The sequence below is a fragment of the Podarcis muralis genome, chromosome 7 (genome assembly GCF_964188315.1).
Source record: "Podarcis muralis chromosome 7, rPodMur119.hap1.1, whole genome shotgun sequence".
Classification (NCBI taxonomy): Eukaryota; Metazoa; Chordata; class Lepidosauria; order Squamata; family Lacertidae; genus Podarcis; species Podarcis muralis.
In genome coordinates, this window is record NC_135661.1 from 68,749,600 (window position 1) to 68,765,286 (window position 15,687).

The window sequence follows — 15,687 nt, forward strand, 5'->3', positions numbered from 1 at the left end:
CAATCTAGAAAGAAAAGTCCCTAAAGCTTAACTGACAACATGGCGTGAGACACATTAAAAATGATAACAAGCAGCCTCAAAATGTCATGTTTTCCACTTTATGGTTACAATCCTATGCATGCTTACTTGGGAGCAAGTCCTCTTGATGGGAGTGAGACTTATTTTTGAGTAAACAGTACAGGATCGAGATTGTAAGCATGGAAAATTCACTCCCTCTCACACACATTGGAGGATGCATATTGGAAAGGAACAGTTTAGCCTCTTCCCCATGACAATTCTGTTCTCATTAGCAAGCCTAACAGTTGTTTTCTGGGGAGGGGAGAGTATGGTTTACATGGGGAAGGTGGCATGCAGGGATGGCCCTGCCATCCTCCTCACCACAATCACATCCTTCCCATTTCACAAAACAGATCTTTAGCAGGCTATGCAGCCAGAGGACAGCAGCATGTGAACTTGGAGGAGGCAGCAAAAATCAGCGGCAGGGAGAAGTGAATGAGACAGGTGGCTTGAGATCCTGCCTTGAAGACCCCAAAGAGTGATGTGTAACATATGTGATGCCCATACGTACTCTAAAGTATCTGGAGTCTTTCTTAGTTTTATAGCCCCTTCATATTTAAGCATCCATAGTGTCCCACTTTCAAGCTATTCATGACGATGCTGAATTGCAATTGACCCATGAGTGACTGCTGTTGAATCCCATTTTATACTTACTTCTTTCAAGTTTAACATTGATCTATTCTAGGTGGTCACAAATTAGTTTTATGGCTCATTCTCTGATCTCATTCAGGTTTTAAAAACATGCTAAAGTTGCCTATTATGCTGCGGGCATTCCATCCTCCTGCTCCCCCTGTTCCTTCCCCAGCCCGCAACTAGACCGATATTTTACATCAGGAGTGGCAATATATTTCAGGGCCCTGATCCTACTTATTCATGCTCGAGCCCAAAGCATTCCACGCCTTCACATGACTTAAGTGCTGCTGGATCGGCTCCAGTTGTACCAAAGAAGTTGAGTTATTACTGTGGTTACAATCTTTTACTTAGTAATTTCCTGACTTATTTGAAAAAAATGAAACATTAATGCCCTCTTTTCCTTCTAATGCAGGCTCATAAACACGTCATTTTCATAATGCTCCTAAATCTACTGCATGTAAATGCGCTGCCTTCTTTGGGCCAAATGAGAGCCATTAGCGGAACACTTAGCACCCTGCCATCCAAAGGGGGGAAAAAAAGACAAAGGACAAGAAATCACTTCTTCCTTTTTTGCAGGAATCCAGTTTGCTCTTCAGCGTACAATAGAAAAGCGATGCAGCGGAGGAGGAGGAAGAGTGCAGTATTTATTTGAAATAGGACACTTGGCAATCAGTTTAAAAGGCAGTGACTCACAATTCATTTCCGTATATTGTGTGGAATTCCGTTCCTTGGAGACTAGTCCACTGGGGTGAGTGGAGCACAGCCTTATCAACCCCAGTCTGCCCTCAGCCAGCCGCCACCTGCCTGCTTTTCTATTTACAACCTGTCTGGGGGATGGCATGGACTGTTGGGCTTCCTCCTCCTTGGTCTCCAGAGAAGTTCGGAGAAGGGCAACTGAAATGATCAAAGGGATGGAGTGACTCTCCTAGAAGAAAGGTTGAAGCATTGGGGGCTTCTTAATTTAGGGAAAAAGCAAGCAAGAAGTCCTTTACTCCCTGCATCTGCTGGGGGGGGGGAAGCCCTGCAGATACCCGTGGGATCCCTCATCATCATCATCATCATCATCATCATTTTTTATTTGTATTCTGGCTTTCCACAGTTAAAACAATGCTCAAGGCGGCTTACAATATGAAAAGATTTACATAATTACAAACATAGCAAAGTAGACATAAAAATAAACGAAACACATTAAAAACTACATAACCAAACTGAACAATTTCCACATAAAAATAAAGATACAAAAAGTTAATATTGTTAATATCTGTAACAGGAGCAAAAACTCCCAACAAAACTTCCCTCAAAATACCCCAGTCCTTGCTGGGCAGCAGCAGTTCTTATAAGGCCTGTCAGGCCCTGCCCTGGGACAGGTAGAGATAGGCAGGAACGGGGCCCTCAGGCACTCAAGCAGGGGAGTCCTCAACCCCTGAGGTGCCCTATTATGTGCAAACAGCCTCTTTTTACACATTGTAGTGAACAAGCACTCAGGAGGCTGGCAGAATGTTTGCCTGTTTGAGAGGGAACTTTTGTCAGGCCTTGGAGCACCTTCCCAATTTCTCACCACTGTCCTTGCTCCCTTGGTATTAAGAACAGCTCCTCCAGGGGAGGCTGATCTATTAAGAGCGAATGTGGCATTGCCCCACCAACCTCAATACGTATGCTGGGAATTCCAGAAGACGCAACTTGAGGCACCCTATGACAGCCTTTTCCATAATCTCTAACCCCCGGCTATGCTGGCAGGAGTTGATGGGAGTTAAAGCCCTCTAACACCTGGAGGCTCACAGGTTCTCCATCCCTGTGTTGGTGGGTCAGACTCAACTTGGGGAGACCCAGGTTTGAATCTGTAAAGCTCATGGTGTGACCTAGAGCCAGTCAGTGCCTCTTAAGCCTAAACTACTTCACAGGGTTCCTGTGATGTCCCACATATGGGGAAGAGCTGTAGCTCAGTTGAACCGCATCTGCCTAGCATGCAGAAGGTCCTGAGTTCAATCCCTGGCATCTCCAGGTAGGACTGGGAAGGGGCTCTTGCCTAAAACCTTGGAGAGCTACTACCAGTCAGTGTAGGCAATACTGAGCTAAAAAAGTAAACCATTAGGTCCAGTTGCGGATGACTCTGGGGTTTCAGAGCTCATCTCACTCTGTAGGCCGAGGGAGACGGCGTTTGTCCGCAGACAGCTTCTGGGTCATGTGGCCAGCATGACTAAGCCGCTTCTGGCAAACCAGAGCAGTGCACGGAAACGCCGTTTACCTTCCCGCCGGAGTGGTACTTATTTATCTACTTGCACTTGACGTGCTTTTGAACTGCTAGGTGGGCAGGAGCTGGGACCGAAACAACGGGAGCTCACGCCATCGCGGGGATTCAAACCGCCAACCTTCTGATCGGCAAGCCCTAGGCTCTGTGGTTTAGACCACAGCGCCACCTGCGTCCCAATACTGAGCTAGATGGGCCAATAAGAAGAGCCTGCTAGATTTGGCCAGTGGCCCATCTAATCCAGCATCCTGTTCTCACAGTGACCCACCAGATGCCTGTGGGAAACCAGCAAGCAGGATTTGAGCCCAAGAGCACTCTCCCCTCCTGTGGTTTCCAGCAACTGACATTTAGGAGCATTGCAGCCTCCAACTGTGGAAGTTGTACAGAGGCATCATGGCTAGTAGCCATCATTAGCCCTCTCCTCCATGATTCGGCAAGGCAGCTTCCTTTGTTCCTCTTCTCCTTTGAGCTCCTTGGAGGAAAGGCAGAACAGGCTCAGGCTGTGCAGCAAAGCGCCCTGTCTCCAGAGTTCTCACCAAGCAAGTGATCTAGATTTTTCTGGCTGCAAGTGACAAATTATACCATGTACGGTAAATCCAGAAATGGGTCAGGAGAACAACCTGTTGGTATGTTAAATGCATCCGAGGGTGTGTTTTTTGTTTTTACAAAAGTGCTTTGAGAGCTCTATATTAGCTTCTCAAAGGTTAATTAACAATTTGAATTGTAAATCCAAATCCCTCTGGTTCTGTTCGGCATTCAACAGCAACACAATTCCTTTCAATGGTACAAGCTTGCAGAGGACTCAGCCAGTTTCTTACCAAGCAGCGGCTCCTCTGCCAAGCATGGCTCAGAGATCTAACGCTCAGCTCTCTCTGCTCGCCAGAGATAAGTTCCCTGCCTGTTTGGTGCTTAAACGTATCTCCTGACCTTTAAGGAAGGTTTCACACTGGAAGCTCTACAAAGAGACAATGTTTTGCAGTTTATTTTTTTCCAGAGTCTTCTTTTAAAAAGTTTTTAAAAATAATAATAAAAGAAGTTTGGATGGTGGTACTATGCAACACTTAATTTAGGGCATGGCAAGCTAAGGTATTTTAGATTGTATAACTCGGGTCTGAAACAAAATTGCATCAATAGTCACTGCCAAGTCTAATCTGCTAAATCTAATCAGGAAAATAAAAACCTGTCCTGCAGCAAGTTGAGATGGGAGAGAAATTCAGTTCACTTAACATTTTGAAAGAAACATTCAAAATTGGCAGTTCCCCAAACAATGTGCGAATCACAATGTAACTGTCCTTAAAAAACACAATTTCTTTGAATTTTGGAATGTATTTGTACAATCTTTAATTGCAATGCAGTTCTCCAATTAAGATTGTATTCAGCAATGTATAGATTTGAGGAAAGAGTGCATAAAAATGCTTATAAGTGAAAATGACATACACAAATGCATTCTATTAAATTGTTTGCAATAATGTATATATTAGGCAACAGCATATAAATGCTCAATCATTGCTCAACCTGGGCACTCTGGCTATTCTTTTGTGATGGTAAATACTTTAGTCCCTGAATCTCTTACATGTATTGATAGTTTGCTCAGCTTAACGGATACTTGCCAGACTGTACAGTCATACCTCTTGTTACGTTTGGTTCAGGTTATGTCTTTTCAGGTTGCATCCTGCGGCGACCCGGAAGTACCAAAATTTTAATGATAATTAGTCAGCATATTAGTACACATTTATTCTAAAACACACATTATTGTATGCTGTTTTGTCTAATTTGCGCACTTGAATCTTAGTCCATGAATTGTTTTCAAAAGTGTGAATCAGGTACGTTTGCCTTTAAAACTCTGAACTGGATCAAATTTCTCCCCAGTCCCTAAATATGGTGGAAGACTGAAATAATGAAGCTGAATGTGTGTATGAAAATTGAAGGATGATGCAACTTTCAGTCACAGATAACCACTAAGGGCTGGCTATATTTAGAAGCAGGTTAGCTGCACTTTTTAAAACAAATAGAATTTGGAGATGGCGTCTGTAAGTATCACAAAGGATTGTAATGTGGCAGGTTCCTCCTGCTGCTGCTCAGTTGCTAACTCATATCTTGCCAGCCACTGCAAGGACTTGTTTTTACCATCCCTCTGCACTCACAATGGAGCAACTGCTTTCCCTAAGGCATTCTGCTTCCATTTAAGCATCTGGAGGCACGCTAGGCATTTTGTGACGAATATGCAGCACCTGAAAGCTCCTGTTGCGACATTTATGGCCAAATTGCCATGCTGAGCATTTCTGAAATGTGGTCGCTACACCCAGGTTCTTAAATTACAGTGGTGAGGCTTTTTTTTTTTTTTGGCATGGGGGAGGGTGAGGAGGAGGGAAAAAGAAGAAGAAGAAGAAATCAGTTTTGTCCTTCTGGGCACAATTCACTTCTTTGAAAGATGCAGATAATACACCCCTGCCTTCAAGCAGTGCTGCAGGGCTTAATGATTTGGTAAAGTCATTCAGGTTTGTCTGATAATGACTGGAGCGCATATGCAAGGTAGCTGGAAGAAGGCCTGCGCTGAGCCTTTCAAGCCCACCCTTGGAGGAACCTAACCACATGCTATGCCAAGGAGCTGGCCGTCTGGGGAAAAAATTAAATGACTCCCCCTTTTTGGAAAAAAATAAATCACATTTCTATGCATTTCTTCCCCCTACACGCTGGGGCTGCACACAAATTCCAGTTCCTAGGGCAAAGATTTTGTATTCTGACTTGAACAAAAGACACCCTTCTTTTCTTTAATACACATTTGGAGGCAGATTGTCTTTGAGAGCCATTTTACAACATCCCGGATTCTGTTAAACTCTTGTGGTCACTCAGTGCCCATTAATCATAGAATTGTAGAGTTGGAAGGGACCCTGAGGATCATCTAATCCAACCCCCTGTGATGCAGGAATATGCAGCTGTCCCTTGTGGAGATCGAACCTGCAACCTGGGCATTATCAGACCTCGCTTTAACCAACTGAGCTGTCACGTCAGCAAGAGGCACCAGAGCTTGACATGGCCTCTTGCTTGTCTAGATGAAGGATAGAGAAATGTATGTCTGTGTGTGCATAAGTTAGCCTTCAGTACAAAGGTAAAAATAACATCATTGTTCCACCCACTTTTGCCTCTGGCACCTCCCCCCATAGACAAATGGCCCTTGGAAGGTTGCCCAGAAGAGAATGTGGTCCTGGGGCTGGAAAAGGTTTTTTCACCTCTGTCTTAGGAGGTTTCTTCTTTAGTTTAGACTGTCTATGTGTTCAAATATTTTGCTTATTTACTAAGGGCTGCTGCCCCTGCTCACTCCAATTATCAACCCCAGCTACCTGCCAACCTTCCCCCACACCTGGCCAACCCCTGCCTTTATACCTGACCAACCCCCTCATTTTATCACTCACCTACCTCTGTGCTTATCCCCCCCCCAGCTTGCCCCTCTCTTCCCTCCATAAGAAAGCAGAGGACTGTTTTCTGAAGTGCCCCCTTAGTTGAACCTTGCTGTATCAGCATTTAATGGAGGAGCAGAGGTGATTCACAGAGCGGTTTGCCAAACTGCTCTGTCAAGTACCTCCCCACTTCCACTAAACAAGTCACCTGGGTTGTCTGCTACCTGTTCTGCATGCTCACTTGCCTGCCTGTTTGCCTGTAGTGCTCTCATGTTGAAGTTGGTATGGCGGTATGGTATGATTGGTGGCCATACAAAACTGCAGTGTGGTGATAGCCTTACATTTTATGCATATAGGAAGACAGAAACATTTCTACACCGGTGGTTCACAACAAGAGTATTGATATAGTAAAAACTGGAAATGTGGCCATTGGAGCAGTCATCCCCTCCCCCCAATAAAATCTACTTGAGTGTGACAGTCAGCATGTCATCAGGACCTGCCACTCCTTGGGTAAACTGCAGCAATACCTTCAATGTGTGTGGTAGAAGCCCTGCACAGTAGCTGCTTTGGGTAGTTAGTACCCATGAAATGGGAGTGGGAAACTTGTGGCCCTCCAGATGTTGCTGGACTGCAACTTTGATCAGCCCCGGACAGCATGCAGGATGGTGGGAGCTGCAGACCACCACCAACTGGAAGGCATAACTGTAAAAATAATAATGAAAGAGTCAGCAGCACTTGGACCACTTACGGCATTGAGTAGGAGTGTATTGCAGTCAGTGTTTGGCAATGAGGTCTGGGGAGGGGGATTCAGATGCAATCAGGCCAATCACGCCCCCCCCAATAGTGGTTTAACCTCCACATTTCAACCCCCTCAGACCCTGATCTGACTTGGTGGCCTGCAGCCTTTCCCTTCCCTCCTGTTGACTCAGTGCTACTCCCAGTCTTGACCTACCATCTCTCTCCTCGTGACCCAATATTAAGGTTGCCATATTTCAGAAAGTGGAAATCTGGACACAAAAGTTTAGAAGTTTTTTTTTTGCAACCCCCACCCCCCAAGTTCTTGAGCATTTTTTTTTTTTAAGTCGGGTTGCCATACGTTTGGGTTTTTCCTGGACATTTGAACCAGCTGAAGAAAATTCTGCCCAGACGTGACTTTTGGCAGCCAAATCCCAGCATTGTCCAGGAAATTCCGGATGTATGGCAGCCCTACCCAACATCGCTCTCATGCTACATCCAAGAGGCTTGGTGTCTCTTGACCTCAGTGTCCACTGCTCCTTCCTCTGACAACTCAGCTTGCCTGGCTGATGTGTTCAAGGTGACAGTGGCAGTGGGGAAGAAGGGAAGAAGGCATGGAGGGCTCTCTTTAATCCCTATTGGCTTCTGCTAGCAGCTCCTCCTTCTGTTCAGGGCTCACTCTCCACCCTCCACTAGTTTCCTCCTTCTTCGGGTCTTCCAGATCATTGCAAGACACTCCATCCTGTGACCTGGGTGCTCTTGCTTGCCTCCGTGTCTGTTTCTCCCTGATCGCTCAGGGGAGCCACCCCATGGTGTCCCCCAGCTTCTGCCAGGGCCCTCCTTTAGTGTTGTACTCTTTGGATTAGGTACGGGGCACAGGGCGCCTTGGACAGAGTGTGGATTCATATCTCATCCATGTACAACCCCAGGAGATGTGGATCAAATTCCACTTCAAAATACAAACTTTCTGAATTTCCTTCCCCATTCCTACAACAGGTCATAGCTGGTGCCCAGAGATACTGGTGGGATGGAATGAAGGTAGCCCAAAGAGTAAGAGGATCCTTAGTCAATGGTAGGAAGAGCCAACTGATTCTAGTTTTGTCTCCATCCTCTTCCTTGCAAGGACCACACTGAAACTAAGGAGAAGGAAGCTGGCAGGTAGTACTACTACCTAGGCTGGTTGTAAATAATGAGGCATGCAGGTGGGAGCTGGGGGAGGGCAGATTGAGATTGGTGGGGCAATGCCTCCACTGCCTAGAATTGTATTGGGAGAGAGGTCAAGGAGAGAGTTGTTTGATTCAGGTGGTTTCATGGGGCCCAAATGAGCACTGTAATGTGGATCTACTGCATACAAATAAGCCTGCTTGTGTACATAGAACTTCCTTACCGGATCACGGCACAGGCTTCTGACTGTGTGTCCTTGTCTAGGTTCACTGCATTAAACTGGAGGTAATAATTAAAATATTCACTCAACAAGGCATTGAGTGATGCAATTAATATTCATATAGTGCTTTGATCTAGACAATCTTCCTGCCCACTTTTCAATGCACTCGCAGAGCAAGGCGTGGGGATAATAATAAATATTGAGCGGAATAAATCTGTATTCAGATCATATTACATGAAGACTTTTAAAACAAAAAATCAATGGCCGCCCAGTGTCTTGTGCCAGTTCTGATTAATCTTCCGCTTCTGGTTTTGTCCCTGTTACACGAATGCTTGTGGTTGGCGAGAACCCATTTGAAAACTGCCAAAGAATTGTAGAGCTGGGAATTGTAGCTCTGTGAAGGGTAAACTACTGTCCTCGGGATTCTTTGGGGAAGTTATATGCTTTATATGTGCTTTCAGTGCAAGACGTGCACGCAGTCTAAGTCTTGGAAACATCTTATTAGTGGTGCAATGGCATTATTTTAGACTCTGGACTTAATGGTCTTACGGCTCCCACACTCATTGGAATGATAGGAAGGATCCTGTGGCCCTTCAGCTTTGGTAACTTTTACCAGCCCCAGTCAGCACGGCCAATGATCAGGAATGAGGGGAGTTGTAGCCCAGCAAGCATCAGGAGGGCCAAAGGTTAAGACACTTCTCTTAACCTATGTTCTAAATTTGGTACATCTGTAGGTTTTTTCTTTGCTTTTCTGTATGCTGCCTTGAGAGCTGTAATGAAAAGAGGGGTACAGTGACATTGTGTGGGAGGGGGGCCACAGGGGCAGTTGCCCTGGGCACAAAATTATTAGGGGTGCAACATTTCAATACCTTTTGCTGCCTCAATAGAACTTCCATCATTGGGCTCTGTTGAAAATGTCTTCTCCCTGCAAACCAGGAAGTAACCTCTCCATACAACAAATCGACTCTTCTTTTCTTATCTCTGTGGCTGTGATCTCCTGAGTTACGCAAACACTGTTAGGCAGTTGAATGTGCATGCGTACTCTGTCCGTTTCCCCTCCCTCCCACCCTTCTGTGTGGACCTGGGCACTGGCAACCCACGCTACACCACTAGCGGGGTATACATTTCACTTGCTTCAAAAAGTGGTGAGCTAGCCCTGCTGCCTTTGGCACTGCTCCTGGGCCTTCTGCTGAGTGCAGCTCTTGACCTCTGCCTTGGTGGCACGACTTCATCCTGTGGGTCTCTGCAGAAATGCCATGGTTGTATCCCATGCTAATCCTGTTCAGACTAAACCCATTCGGATGAAGGTATGTCTGTTAATTCCAGTGGTTCTACTTTGAGTGACATGTAGGAGGAACTGAGATGCTTGATGGATTGCACCCCCCCACCCCAGTTTCTCTTCTTTCCAGCCTCCTCCCTCCCATTTTACGACTTGTGGCATGCATTTATCAGGATCACTGCGTGTGAAAAGCAGGACACCACTCATCATGTGCCCCTTCCATCTGCCATCTGCTTCTCTTCCCCACTGAAATGGTTAAAGACCTAATTACCCTGGCAAAATGAGAATCTCTTGCATATTGGTCCAAATGTATGTGTTTGAAAATGAGTACTGACAGACAATTTATGATTTTTTTTTTGGTTAATGTTTCTCTCTCTCGCTCTCTTTTTAACAAGCACAATTTCCCGTGATTAAGAGCATTTTCATCTCTTGAAGCTACAATTATTATTATTTTTAAAAAAGGACACACAAATCTTGTTTACGTTCTTATGGGAGGCTTTCTTTCTTTCTTTCTTTCTTTCTTTCTTTCTTTCTTTCTTTCTTTCTTTCTTTCTTTCTTTCATTGAGAAAGGCGGAGGTGCACGACTCTCCAAGCACAAACAGCATTTCATGGCTTCATTAGTCTCCCCCCTCCCTGCACTCCTCCCCCAGCAGAACCGCCTGGCCGGGAGGATAAATGAGCCTGTTTGCTCCTTTCTGCTTTGCCTGGCTAATAACCATTATTGTTAATTATGAAGCCATGATTTATCATGCTCATTGACTGATTCAAGTAATTCCTGCCTGTTCATGTCCTGAAAGCAAAATGTTGCCAATATGACATTGGGGATGGATAAGAGAGAGAGAGAGCGCACACCATTTTAAGGACTCATTCATCTATGGTGTGGGCAGCGAAGCTTCAGGCTGGTCTCTGTGCAGATTTGCAATCTGCCTTTAGAATTTCGCTCCTTTCCCCAGGTGAACATTCTGCTCCCCGCCCCCCTCTCTCTCACACACACACTTCCACACTTCCATTCCCCCTACTACTTTCCCCCAGGAAAGCCCATGGTTCAGCGCTGAATCTGAACAAATGGCAACCAGGTTTTCTGCAGACTGCCATTTGTTCCAATTCAGCAATAAAGAGTGGGTTTTCTAGGGGGAAAGCAGTGGGGCAAAGGCAAAACTGCTCGGACCCATGCTTTCTAGGCACGGGACAAGTGGAAATGGGGATGAGTCCTCTCCCTCTCTCTCTCATAGCAGTTTCAGAGTCTGTAAGGCTTCAGCTCTCCCAGACCTGGACCCGAAACATAAGATCTCTGCTGGATCATGCCAAAGGCCTGTTTAGTCCAGCATCTTGTTCTCACAGTGGCCAACCAGATGCCTGTGGGAAGCCCGTAAGCAGGATCTGAGTGCAACAGCGCTCTTCCTACTTGTGTTACCCAGGGACTGGTGTTCAGAGGCATACCAGCTCCATCAGAGAAGACAGAACACAGCCATGATGGCTAGTAGCTATTGGTAGCCTTATCTTCCAAACCCCCAGTGATTCTGAGGAACCTCTGGATCAGGGCATTTCTTGTCGCAGAAATGGAGGTTACCACACTACCAGCCTGGGTTCCTGGTTGTTGCTGTTATTTATTAAACTTACTACCTGTCCTTCATGAGCAGGCCCCAGGGCAGGTTCTAACAATTTGAAATTCAGTATTAAAACCAGTGAAAACCAGTGGCAGTTGCCAGAATAGGTTGGGTTCTGAAAACACATGCCTCAGTCATCAAAAAATCAGGGTAAAGAGGTAAGTATTCTGCATTCACTGAAAATTGCATAGTGAAGGTCCCAGGTGCACCTCTTTGGGGAGGGAATTCCACAACTCCACACCCAAGCGGGTCTGTAGGGAAGGAAGCCGTCTCTCAGATATTTGGGACCCAAGTCATTTAGGGCGTTACGCAATAGTGTGAGCACCTTAAATTGGGCATGGAAGTGAACTGGATGCCAGTGAAACTGTTTAAGAATAGCTCTCTGGTTGGATCTCTGATCTGCTCCATCTCTGCCAGGGCCACAGGAGCAGAGGAGACGGATCCACCAGGATCTTCTTATGCTAACACTCCGGGCTGCAATGTTTTGTTGCTAACATGTTATCAAAGACCGAAGCAAATTTGAAAAAGCTGCTTTTGTTCAGTTCGTGGAGAATCCAGAAGCAAAGCTAAGGTTTGGAAAAGCAAGGACCAAATACCCTCTCTTTCCTTCTCCCTGCCCCACCTCTCCCTACCCACAAGAACAGAATCTGAAGCAAAGCCAACCTGGCAGCAAGGGCAACCTTTTCCACCACAATGCTTGGCTTCTTCCTCTAGATGGCAGTAGCACCCCAGAGCCCATTGGCTTCCTTCTTCACCCTCCAGACCTTGGAACTGAATGAAGCTGCCCCAAGTAACAAGATTAGCTGCAATGGGACAGGGAAGCGTTCAGATCTCTGAAGCCTTTGTGCTAAAACCCCTTGTTCCTTCTGCTGGCCACCTGTCTGTTTCTCCTACTTCTAACCTCAAAGTCAACATTCTAGGGAGGCAGCAATGGTCCCTTGCCCGCTGCGACTTACCTAACCCCTGTGAAGCAGCTACTGAGTTCAGCAACACCAAACTCTGATTTGATCAGCGTAACCTGTCAGAGGAAATTCAACGATGCCCAGCGGGCAACCTTGATTAGGAAGGCAACTGCTGTAATCCAGTTACGCCCTGACAAATGATGCACCTGTGAGCCATTTCAGAGCTCACTTTGCAAAGGTTTCTTGGGATAATAGCTCTTCAGGTGGCAGGTGAGGAGAAATTGTTTGCGTGGTTCCTTGCCTTAAAGTAAGAATGTAGGAAGAGCCTGTTGGATCAGGTTAATGGCCTGTGGTTTGGGCTATAGCTCCTACCAGCTGTGCCGGCTGGGTTAATCATCCAAAACATCGGCACCAGGTTAGAGAAGGTAGATCTAGGTGTTAAACCCCATTACTGTGGTGGATGGCTTCCTACCAAAGATAGTCCTATCACAAAGCAGGCATTTCAGACAGCAAATTCATCTGGTTGCGTGCCAGAGCCCAAAATGTACCTATCACAGACTTGTTCTTCTCCTGTAAAGGTACCCTTGGAATGACCCAGTCTTCAAACTGCATTCTTGGTTATAGGCATTCTCAATTTACATCACAGTGGGTTCCCTTACATCAAAGGAGAAAAGGTCTTGCTTGAATTTCTCCATGTATATATTATGGGGGTGGGGGTGGGGAGATTGTCACCCGTGTCTTCTTCAGACAGCAAAAAATGTAGAAAGAGGATGGGACCTCAAGCACAAAAGAGTCAAATCTACTAATTCTCTTTCTCTACTGTGTGTACGCACACAAGGCTATAATCTAATTGTAGATCTGATTGTCACTGACGTCTGAGCTGCGACACTTCAGGTCGAAGCTCATGTAATGAAACACACACCAGAACAAATTCTACATATAGAATACTAGCTTGTTAGAGAGAAGGCAAGACTGGAAACCCCTCTCCATTATATTTTACTTTTCAGTGCACTTTGTAAGAAGAAGAAGAAGAAGAGTTTGGATTTGATATCCCGCTTTATCACTACCCGAAAGAGTCTCAAAGCGGCTAACATTCTCCTTTCTCTTCCTCCCCCACAACAAACACTCTGTGAGCTGAGTGGGGCTGAGAGACTTCAGAGAAGTGTGACTAGCCCAAGATCACCCAGCAGCTGCATGTGGAGGAGCGGGGAATTGAACCCGGTTCACCAGATTACGAGTCCACCACTCTTAACCACTACACCACACTGGCTCTCTGTAAAGACTTCCTTTTATTGTTTTCTATCAAGGAGCATTTTGTCTTGTGTCTTGTGCAGTCTGAACAGGGTACAAGACATTTTGCAGCCTGAGGCAATTGCCCACTCCATGTACAGAAGCCAACCAAACTGCATACACATTACTGGCTTAAAAAGCAGCTAGATCATACTTTCCCACAATTTGGATCAAAGCTGGTTTGGGGTAAAAAATGCACCAAAATGCAGTATTTCCTAAGATACAACTGAATAGATTTTGATTGTGGCTAATATCAAATGTACGCTATAATATACATCTCAAACCAGCAGTAGGAACACAGTGGATGCAGAGTGTCTACACAGCCAGAATCTTATTTCAATCCTGGTGATGGAATATAATTCTCCTGAAGGGAGCAGGCTAGTTTAGTAGGGACACAGCAGGCTGTGTGGCACTCAGTCTGGATGCACTGATGGCCTGCTAGGGAGCAAGGATATCATTTGTTCAGAGGTCTGAAAACCCCCTTCCTCCTTCCCTGCTCCACTACTCAAATCAATGCATTCATTCTTTAACTTCAACCACAGGTAGCAGAGGGATAAAAAAGAAAGCAAGATCTGGACTCCTTGACATTTAAAAACTGAATAATCCCTGACAGAAATAGTGACACTAATTGGTGGTGTAAATCCATTTATCGGTCTTGGGTTATGCAAGGGTGGCCAGAGCACAGCACGCAGATGGAGGAAAAGTATGAAAATCCAGAGTGTTGCATATGAAGACTTTTCTCTGAAGTAACCAGAGTTTGGAAAGCTAATTTTAAAAAGGAGCTAGTTCTAGTTCAACATGCCCCCAAAAGGAACGGATTCCAGTTCAGGTTTGTCTGGTTTGGTTCACATTCAGTTCATAGTTCAAATCAGGTTCCTCCAAATTAACCTCACCCCTACTCCTGGCACTGAGAAGGTCACAAGCTGCTATTCAGAAGTATAAAATATTGATATGAGCTGGGGGCCCCAGTCTGGATGAAACCCTGGGTCCCCTTCCAGAACCTGCAGTTCTGTATCTGCAAGGGTAGAATGCATAAGAAGAAGCTTGCCAACCACTTCCTTTGTCAAAGAAATGGCTTTGGCCGTCAAGTTAAGTGCCACGATTTAGCATAACCAGAGAAGTTGCTCTGTGCCATGGAAGCCTATGGGAGGGCCTCCCCCCACCCACCACTGGGTGCTATGTAGGAGAACAATAGCCAGAGGTGAGAGTTGTGTGTGAGTGAGCAGTAAGCAGGCTAGCAGCTAGAGACACAGATAAACGTCTTGCTCTGTGCTGAACCTAAACTGGGACTAATGGAAAAGCAAGTTCTGTTGGGGTGTCAATGCTGTGAGCCTCCATCCTATGTTCAGACTGTGTATATGTGCAGATAAAACCACAAAGACACCACAGTCTCTGCTTACCTTCATTCTGATGGAAACTGAACCCGGAGTCTCTCACCGCTCAGTGGCTTGTAACAACAATATGTTAAGAAAAATGCCCAAAGAAAAACGAAACAACCAAACAACCACATGCAGGAGAATGAAGATGAACCAAAAGCCGTTCAGAGCATGTAGATTCCCTCTTCTTTCTTTTTGTTTAGCATGGCTTCATTTGTGCTGACAAAGCTCTGAAGTTGGAAGGCGCACAGCTTTTTTGGAATGGCAAAAATAAAAGCAGCACTATACTTAACTCAGTAGTGATAAATATAATGTGCCATTTGAACGAGGCGCTCCCAGCGTCAATCACCGAGCCGAGAGAAGAGCTGATGCTGGGGACTTTTGGGTTTATGTTCTTCGCTCATGCTGGTTTTCTAGAATGTGCCTACAGGGAGTGAGAGATAAGATGTTAAGTCGCAGAGCTGAATCCAGTGTGCAGCTGGCCTGGATTGCTAGAACCTAGGCCCATGGCCACTGGTCCCATCACCACCTGGCAAATAGAAGGGAATGAAATGGAGGCAGTGAGAGATTTTACTTTCTTGGGCTCCATGATCACTGCAGATGGTGTTCTCAAAGCTACTAACATGAGTTTGACGAAACTGCGGGAGGCAGTGGAAGACAGAAGTGCCTGGCGTGCTCTGGTCCATGGGGTCATGAAGAGTCAAACATGATTAAACGACTAAACAACAACAACAACAACAGGCCCTAGAAGCTAAATTCCCACATGGCCCTCAAGGC